The sequence below is a fragment of the Odocoileus virginianus genome, chromosome 7 (genome assembly GCF_023699985.2).
Source record: "Odocoileus virginianus isolate 20LAN1187 ecotype Illinois chromosome 7, Ovbor_1.2, whole genome shotgun sequence".
Lineage (NCBI taxonomy): Eukaryota > Metazoa > Chordata > Mammalia > Artiodactyla > Cervidae > Odocoileus > Odocoileus virginianus.
Genome location: NC_069680.1, coordinates 85,187,899 through 85,197,020, shown reverse-complemented (window position 1 = coordinate 85,197,020; position 9,122 = coordinate 85,187,899).

Sequence of the window (9,122 nt, the reverse complement as noted above, 5' to 3'; positions counted from 1 at the left end):
GAAAATTGCCTTATAATCACAATCGTGGATCAGTTATGGTCACAGTGGCTACCCAGCCCATTGATGACGAGTTTTCAACACACCAAGAACCAGAGAAGAAAAAAATTCTTGGTTTATGAGAGCACAATATAGATGAATAAGGCACAAAGAAAACAGACAAGTGGTCTTCTGTTTGAAGCCCTTCAAACTAAATTAGGAAGAAAACATCATATTGTCCATGAGAGCCAAAGAAAGCATGTTTTTAGCTATTTACAACAAGACAAGGCAAACATCAATCGAAAAGTGGAAGATACTTTAGAAATCAGTCTTACATGAAGAAACTGAAGCTTAGAATGGTTCAGGTATATGCTTATGGTCACACAAGCATACAGTGATAGAACTGGGACTAAAACCTAGGTCTCTACTTCTAGTTTAGTAGAGGATCCATGGGTCTCTCTTGGCCTCCACTTGTAGTCTAGTGGAGGATTCCTGGGGGATCCTTGGGTCTGTCTTGGTCTCTGCTACCTAATCTAATGAAGGATTCCTGGGTATATATATTAGTTTCCATTTTCAGTCTAATGGTGGGTCCCTGGATTAGTCTCCACCCCTCATCTAATGGTGGGGATGGGGGTGGTTAACCAGGTCATTCTTTCTTTGCTAAGAAAAAAGGTAATGTACTTCAAATACAGTTAGGGACACAGAAAAGAGAGTTTCAAATACAGAACTCAAATGCCTAGGACCAGATTAAATATTAGTCCTCTGGCTACAAGGAAGAAGCTGTAGAAGATGAGCATTTTGTTGTATTCTTTCCTCAGAATTGCTGTGATCCTTAACAGTTGTGTCATTACTTTCTGATATTGAACACATCTAACCCTAACCTTAAAGATGATGCTGTGAAACTGGTACACTCAATATGTCAGCAAATTTGGAAAACTCAGCAGTGGCCACAGGACTGGAAAAGGTCCATTTTCATTCCAATCCCAAACAAAGGCAATGCCAAAGAATGCTCAAACTACCGCACAATTGCACTCATCTCACATGCCAGTAAAGTAATGCTCAAAATTCTCCAAGCCAGGTTTTCAGCAATACATGAAATGTGAACTTCCAGATGTTCAAGCTTGTTTTAGAAAAGGCATAGGAACCAGAGGTCAAATTGCCAATATCTGGATCATCAAAAAAGTAAGAGAGTTCCAGAAAAACATCCATTTCTGTTTTATTGACTATGCCAAAGCCTTTGACTGTGTGGGTCACAGCAAACTGTGGAAAATTCTGAAAGAGATGGGAATAGCAGATCACCTTACCTGCCTCTTTGGGAACCTGTATGCAAGTAGGAAGCAACAATTAGAACTGGACATGGAACAACAGACTGGTTCCAAATAGGAAAAGGAGTACGTCAAGGCTGTATATTGTCACCCTGCTTATTTAACTTATATGCAGAGTACATCATGAGAAACTCTGGGCTGGATGAAGCACAAGCTAGAATCAAGATTGCCAGGAGAAATACCAGTAACCTCAGATATGCAGATGACACCACCCTTAAGGCAGAAAGTGAAGAACTAAAGAGCCTCTTGATGAAAGTGAAAGAGGAGACTGAAAAAGCTGGCTTAAAGCTCAACATTCAGAAAACTAAGATCATGGCATCTGGTCCCATCACTTCATGGCAAATAGATGGGGAAACAGTGGAAACAGTGGCTGACTTTATTTTTGGGGGCTCCAAAATCACTGCAGATGGTGATTGCAGGCATGAAATTAAAAGACGCTTACTCCTTGGAAGGAAAGTTATGACCAACCTAGATGGCATATTAAAAAGCAGAGACATTGCTTTGTCAACAAAGGTCCTTCTAGTCAAGGCTATGCTTTTTCCAGTAGTCATGTGTGGATGTGAGAGTTGGGCTATAAAGAAAGCTGAGCACCGAAGACTTGATGCTTTTGAACTGTGGTGTTGGAGAAGACTCTTGAGAGTCCCCTGGACTGCAAGAGATCCAACCAGTCAATCCTAAAGGAAATCAGTCCTGGGTGTTCATTGGAAGGACTGATGTTGAAGCTGAAACTCCAATACTTTGGCCACCTGATGCGAAGAGCTGAGTCATTTGAAAAGACCCTGATGCTGGCAAAGATTGAGGGCAGGAGAAGGGACGACAGAGGATGAGATGATTGGATGGCATCACCAACTCAATGGACATGAGTTTGGATGGACTCTGGCAGTTGGTGATGGACAGGGAGGCCTGGTGTGCTGCGGTTCATGGGGTTGCAAAGAGTCGGACACGGCTGAGCGACTGAACTGAACATAACCTTATTTACAATACAAAGTTGGTGACTCATTCTGAAGGGAAAGTTAGTAACCCAAGATGAAATTAAAATGTTATCTGGCTAACAAGCCAGTAGAGGAAACACACTGCAAAAGCAGGAACCTCGGTACCCAAAAGAGGATTATATTCGTTCATTCATTCCTATTTAAGAAGTTTTATATATACTTATTATTTATCTTGTGTCAGGCACTATTTCAGGGGTTTTATAATCATTAACTCACTTAATCCTCGTGATAACCCTAGGAGCTGCCTCTAAGAGCCCACCAGGAAATGTTTCTGGGTATTTTGAAAGGGAAGAGGTCACAGTGTATTGGCCGGCAGATGAAATGCTGCTGTCCCGTTGCAACACAGATAAATAGCTAAATGGGAAGAACACAAGAGTGCCCAGAAAATCTGTGTCAATTTCCTGTGGCTGCTGTAACAATTACAGCAAGCTTATGGCTTAAATTTATTCTCTCACAATTCTAGAGGCAGGAAGGGCCAAAGATAGTCGCTGGAACTTATTTGTATGTATGTTAAGCTGCTTCAGTTGTGTCTTTGTGACCTTATGGGCCACCAGCCTCCTCTGTCCATGGGATTCTCCAGGCAAGAATACTGGAGTGGGCTGCCATGCCCTCCTCCAGGATACTTTCCTGACCCAGGGATTGAACCTGAGTCTCTTATGTCTCCTGCACTGGTAAGCAGGTTCTTTACCACTAGAGCCACCTGGGAAGGCCGGAACTTGTAAATGTTACCTTATTTGGATAAAAAGGTCTTTGCAAATGTGATTAAGGATCTTGAGGTGACCAGATCACTTTGCGTACCCGAGTGAGTCCTAAATGCTATCACAAATGTCCTCAGAAGACAGAGGCAGAAGGACGACTTCCCAGATGCTGCGGTGGATGGGCGTCTGCCTGCCAATGCAGGGGACACAGGTTTGATCCCTGGTCTGGGAGGATTCCACATGCCACGGGCAACTAAGCCCATGTACCACAACCACTGAGCCCGCGCTCAGTCAGTCAGTCTCACTGGGCCAAATGCAGGGTGGACAGCCAGCCACCTCCCTCCCCCCAGAGGCTCTAAGGGAGAATATACCCCCGCTACTTCCGGTTTTTGCTGGCTCTGCCAGTTCTTGGCCTGTGGGCACGTCACTCCAGTCCACCCTCCGTCTTCACATCACCTCCTCCTCCATGAGTCAAATTCCCCTCTACCTCCCTCTTTTTAAATAGGATCGTCTTTCAGTTTTATTTATTTACTTTTGGTCGTGTTGGGTCCCCACGGTGGTGCAGGGGCTGCTCTTCATTGCCGTGTGCGGGCTTCTCATCACGGCTGCTGCTCTTGCTGTGGAGCATGGGTTCTAGGCGCAGGGGCTCAGTAGTTGAGGCTCTTGGACTCTAGAGCACAGGCTCAGTAATTGTGGCACATGGGCTTAGTTGCCCAGACCAGGGATCAAACCTGTGTCTCCTGCATTGGCAGGCAGACTCCCATCCACTGCACCACCAGGGAAGTCATCCCTCTGCCTCTGTAGTCTGAGGACTCACTCGGGTGATGCAGAATGATCTGATCATCTCAAGATCTTTAATCACATCTGTAAAGAACTTTTTATTCAAATAAGGTAACATTTATAAGTTCCAGAGACTATATCTTTAGCCCAGATATCTTTGGGGGGGGGGGTCATTTTTCAGCCTACCACAAAATTATCTGGCTAATAACAGCCCCACACCCAACACACACACTCACATATGTACATGCTAAGTCACCTCAGTCATGTTCGACTCTTTGCTATCCTATGGACTGCCAGGCTCCTCTATCCAAAACAACAAAATTCTGTAAAGCAGTTATCCTTCAATTAAAAGTAATAAAGGAAAAAAAAATACTGGAGTGGGTTGCCATGCCCTCCTCCAGAGGATCTTCCTGACACAGGGATCAAACCCATGTCTTCGGGGTATTGCAAGCGACTTTCTGCATTGGCTGGGAGTGGACTCCATGCATCTCTGAAGTTCTCTCATGACATATAGAGAATGTCTTCTAACTCCTCCCTGTATTTTTCAGAGGTCACCTTGCTAAAACACATTTGGCAGGGAAATATCCAGGCAAACACCTGCTCTGGAGTTGAGCATTCACCATCGATCCATGGCCTCAATTTGAATTCAAGGTCAGAAACGCCAGCATTTATGTGCCGCAGGCGAATAGAAGGATGTGTCTGTCCAACAGCAGGTGCTTATTGTGTGATTCTACCCCTGGCTTCATCTTCTCTTCCTTGCCCTTGTACTGATTTCTAAACCCACTTTTCAAAAAAAAAATTGCTTGTATTGTGTGAATTTTTATAAAGCAGTCTTAAAGAGGTTTTAAAATATAATTTTACTTATTTTATTTTTGGTTGGGCTTCCCAGATGGCGCTAGTGGTAAAGAATCCACCTGCCCAGCAGGAGACACAAGAGACGTGGGTTTGATCTCTAGGTCAAGAAGATCCCCTGGAGTAGGAAAATGGCAACCCACTCCAGTATTCTTGTCTGGAGAATCCCATGGACAGAGGAGCCTGGTGCGTACAAATCCATAGGGTCACAAAGAGTTGGACACGACTGAGCAACTCAGCATGTACACATTTTTGGTTGCACTGGGTCTTCATTGCACAAGGGCTTTCCTCTACTTGCAGCAAGCAGGGGCTACTCTGTTGTGGTGGGTGCATGGGCTTCTCTTGTTGCTGAGCACTGGCTCAGCATGGGCTTCATGCTGGGCTTCAGTAGTTGTGGCTCCCAGGTTCTAGAGCATAGGCTCAGTAGTTTGTGCATGGGCTTAGTCACTCTGTTGCATGTGGGATCTTCCCAGATCAGGGATCGAACCCATGTCTCCTGCATCAAAAGGCAGATTCTGTACCACTGAGCCACCAGGGAAGACCTTAAGAGGAGTTCTTTAAACGAAGGTGATATATAAATCATATCAATCCATTGAAAATGATCAATGTGTGTGGCACGTGTCTGCACTAGTGTGCCTTCTGTCCTGGGGGCATGTTCCCTCTCCTCCTACCACAGCTGGGGGAGAGAAGTTCAACTTGCACATCTTCTACTGGGCTCCTTCCAACTGAAGGTCCCAGCACACTGGAAGTGCTCTGGTCAGGGTGCTTGAGCTGGTGTAAATTATTGCTCAATGACATGGCCATTTAGGATGTGTCTTGATACGAGCTTGTTGAGAAAAGTCACATGGTGTATGACCCCAGGGGAAATGAGTTGAATACATCTTCGCTAGTACTGGGTTGGACAGAAAGATCCTTTGGTTTTCCCCACAACAGCCTATTGGGGGGAACCAATAACAAACCTTTTGGTCAACTTAGTATTTCTGCAGGAAGGCAGATGGGGATCAGCCCAGAGTACCAGTGCTCAGTGGGCACACTAGGGACACACAGTAGCTGCAGGTGGAGTCTGGTGAGTGAGCACCCTCCTCATTCTGCAAACTCACTTCCATCTAGATTCCTGGGGCATCCCTGCACAGGACACATCAGATGAATGAGCGCGCTTCCCAGCCTGCCCTTCAACCTCAGATCCCCATGGTTTTCCTACCATTGTGCTGGACTTGGGAATTTTGGGCCGTTCTTGTCTCTAACACAGATGATGTTCTAGAGGCCATCTTAAGTGGTCTCCTCTTTGCCTCTTCTCCCTGGGCCCACCCTGGCCTCTTATCACCCTGAGGACAGGACAGACAGGATGAAAGGTAAGCTGCTCTCTCCCCTAAACCCCAAAACAAAGCAAAGTCCAAATTCTTCTTCTCTGACTCTGTGCCCTTGTAAGACAGGGAAGTGCTCTCAGGTCATATGGTGACTGTGCTTTAACTATGTCTATTTCTTTCTTTATTTTTAATTGGAGAATAATTGCTTTACAGTGCTGTGTTGCTTTCTGCCATACAACAATGTGAATCAGCCATAAGCATACATACGTCCCCTCCATCTTGAACCTCCCTCCCACCCCCAACACCATCCCACCCCTCTACGTTGTCAGAGTACCGGTTTGATCTCCCTGTTATGCAGCAGCTTCCCACTAGCTATCTATTTTACGTATGGTAATATATATGTTTCAATACTACTTTTTCCATTTGTCCCACTCTCTCCTTTCCTCTTTGCATCCACAAGTCTGTGTCTCTATTTCTGCTGTGCAAATAGGTTCGTCAGTACCATTTTTCTAGATTCCACATATATGTGTTAATATACAATATTTTTCTATTTCTGATTCACTTCACTGTGTACAACAGGTTTTAAGAGCCTGTACAATCATGCGTATGTCTCACACAAGTACTCCTCCCACCAAAAGCGGCCTTCCCATCATCAATGCATTCTGTGTTCCTGGGACCTCAATGGTCATTGACTCTCATTAGTGCTTCCTCCTTGGGGATGGAATGGTGAGCAGGGAGAAGGGTCTCTGCCTGAGGTTGACAGTGTGTAATTCTCTCGTCCCCCTGCCCTCTCCTCTTACAGGCACCTGCCTCTCTAGGATCACAACTCCTCCTTACCTGTGACTGCTTCCTGCTTTTACTTTGCTAATTTTGCTTTGCTCATGTATTTAATAAGGGTTTTTGCTCAGCATTCCGTAGCTACTTAACTTGCTTGTGCAAGTTCTTCAAGGAGTCAAGAGAACCAGGTTGGAAGCTGGGTATCCAGGGAACTGTCTTTCAGTTAACTGGTGGCCAGAGAAGTGGGGTGGAAAATCAGGCATCCTCATCACAGTTGATTAGCACAAAGGCATCAGGCAGGCTGTTGACACCCTCTCCAAAGCCCCCACCAGGTGCTCGGGAGGCCCACACGGCCCCAGAGCATTTTCACCAGTGACACCGACACAGCAGGGGTCAGCTGTTCTTCAGGCGTAACCTCCAGCTGCTATCTTCCAACGTGAGTTCTACTACCTCCATATATAACTGGCTCGGATACATGTCTGTGAACTGAAAGCACAGTCCATGAGGACAAGATGGGACAGGCTTGGGCTTTTACTTGCTGGGCCTGCAAATCCTCCGGAGCAGCAGCACCTCCACCCCCCTCAACGGAGCCCAAGAGCACTGCCGTGATCTGAGGTCTGCGGAGGGTGCCGGCCCAGCCTGCACCACTCCCCACCCCGCAGCTCCTTTGCATTTATTTTGTACCAAAAACAATGTTGAGAAGTACTCTGCTGGAACACTCCCTTCTGGAGGAGTGACCGTCCCACACCCATGTGTACCAGAGGACAGGGTCCTGGCAGCTGCCCGAGCCACACAGCCCACTCCCCATGCTGCAGTGTTGTTACGTTTTAAAGGTCACGTGTCCTCCTTTGCCCAGTCGGCCCTTCAGGTGCCTTCGACTCCCCCAGTGCCCAGGCCAGACCACTGGGGTTTCCTGCTGCAGGAACGGGGAGTTGGGAACAGCAAAAGGGATAGTGCTCTGGGGTGGGGGCGAGCGCACCATTGTCTGTGGGAAGGTCCACATTTGGGCCCACCGAGTTGCACTGGGATCTGCACTTTGCCCCTTTCTTGAGAGCAAATAACATGGCAGAACCACATGGGTGTTTTAGTATATAGTATTTTAGTAAAATACTATAAATAAAATATATTTTAGTATATTTTATATACACATGGGCTTCCCAGGTGGCTCAGTGCTAAAGAATTTGCCTGCCGATGCGAGAGACGCAGGTTCCCTGAGTTGGGAAGATCCCCTGGAGGAAGAAACAGCACCCCACTCCAGTATTCTTGCCTGAAAAATTCCACAGACAGAAGAGCCTGACGGGCTACAGTCCATGGGGCCGCAAAGAGTCGGACGTGACTGAGCACACACACATACACACACACAAGGTTACAAACACTGAAGTAGCATTTGTCCTTGTCTTGTAACACACACACACACACATAAAGAATTCTAATTTGCAAAAAAAAAAAAAAAAGGGACTCAATGGCCAACTTACCTACAGTGAAGTGAAGCTGGTTGCTAGAGTCTTTCAGTCACACATACACTTGGCATATACTTATTACCAGACTCTGAAAGAAATATGGCCTGTGCATGTAGAAGTTAGACCAAGATCCTGCAGAAAGCACTACACAACAAATCATTAAATAATAAAGCACTGTGATGAAGGTGAAGGGGCTATACCAGACAATCTCCTTAGGTTTCACATCATACCTGTACCTGTTTGTGCATTAAACATAAAGCACAAACTGTATCTGAGAACTCCAGCTCTGCTGTTATTTAGCCATGGTCTTAAGTGGCTTAATCCATTTAAATTATAGAAATAAAAATGTTTTATGAACACACACAGTACTGCACATAAATGTTTTTGGAGAATTTGTTTACACCTTCCTTCTTACTCTTTGCCTTTTGAAGAACTCACTCACTCTCCAAAGCCAGCTTAGATGTTATCATCACCAACATCCTCAAGTAGTGGCTGAGTCTTCTAGGACTCAGCGGTCCATGATACTTGTCCTGTCACAATACTTACCATCACGTACTAGGCTATTTGTGGAAGTGCAACAACTGTCAGACGCTCTTCGTTATTCATCTGCTCTTGGCGCCTGGATCAATGTGATCCAGAAAAATGCTAGATAAATGTTCGGTGAATGAATGACATCACTCTAGGTTACAGAGAACTGAAAGCAAGGAGCCAGGTTGGTTAACTGTGAATTCCACTGGGCACTTAACAAGAATTCTATCATCTGTGAATTCCAAGACTTAAACTAGCAACAATTCTGAGTTCACTGGCACTTATGCCTAGAAAGCTGAAGGTGTTTATCTTTAACTACTATGGATGTTGCCTTCAAAGTAATTCACAATTTCTTCAGCCTTCATCAGGTAACACTGGATGGCCTTATCACCTACATTTCTCTGCTGGTCATTGAGTACCAAGACAG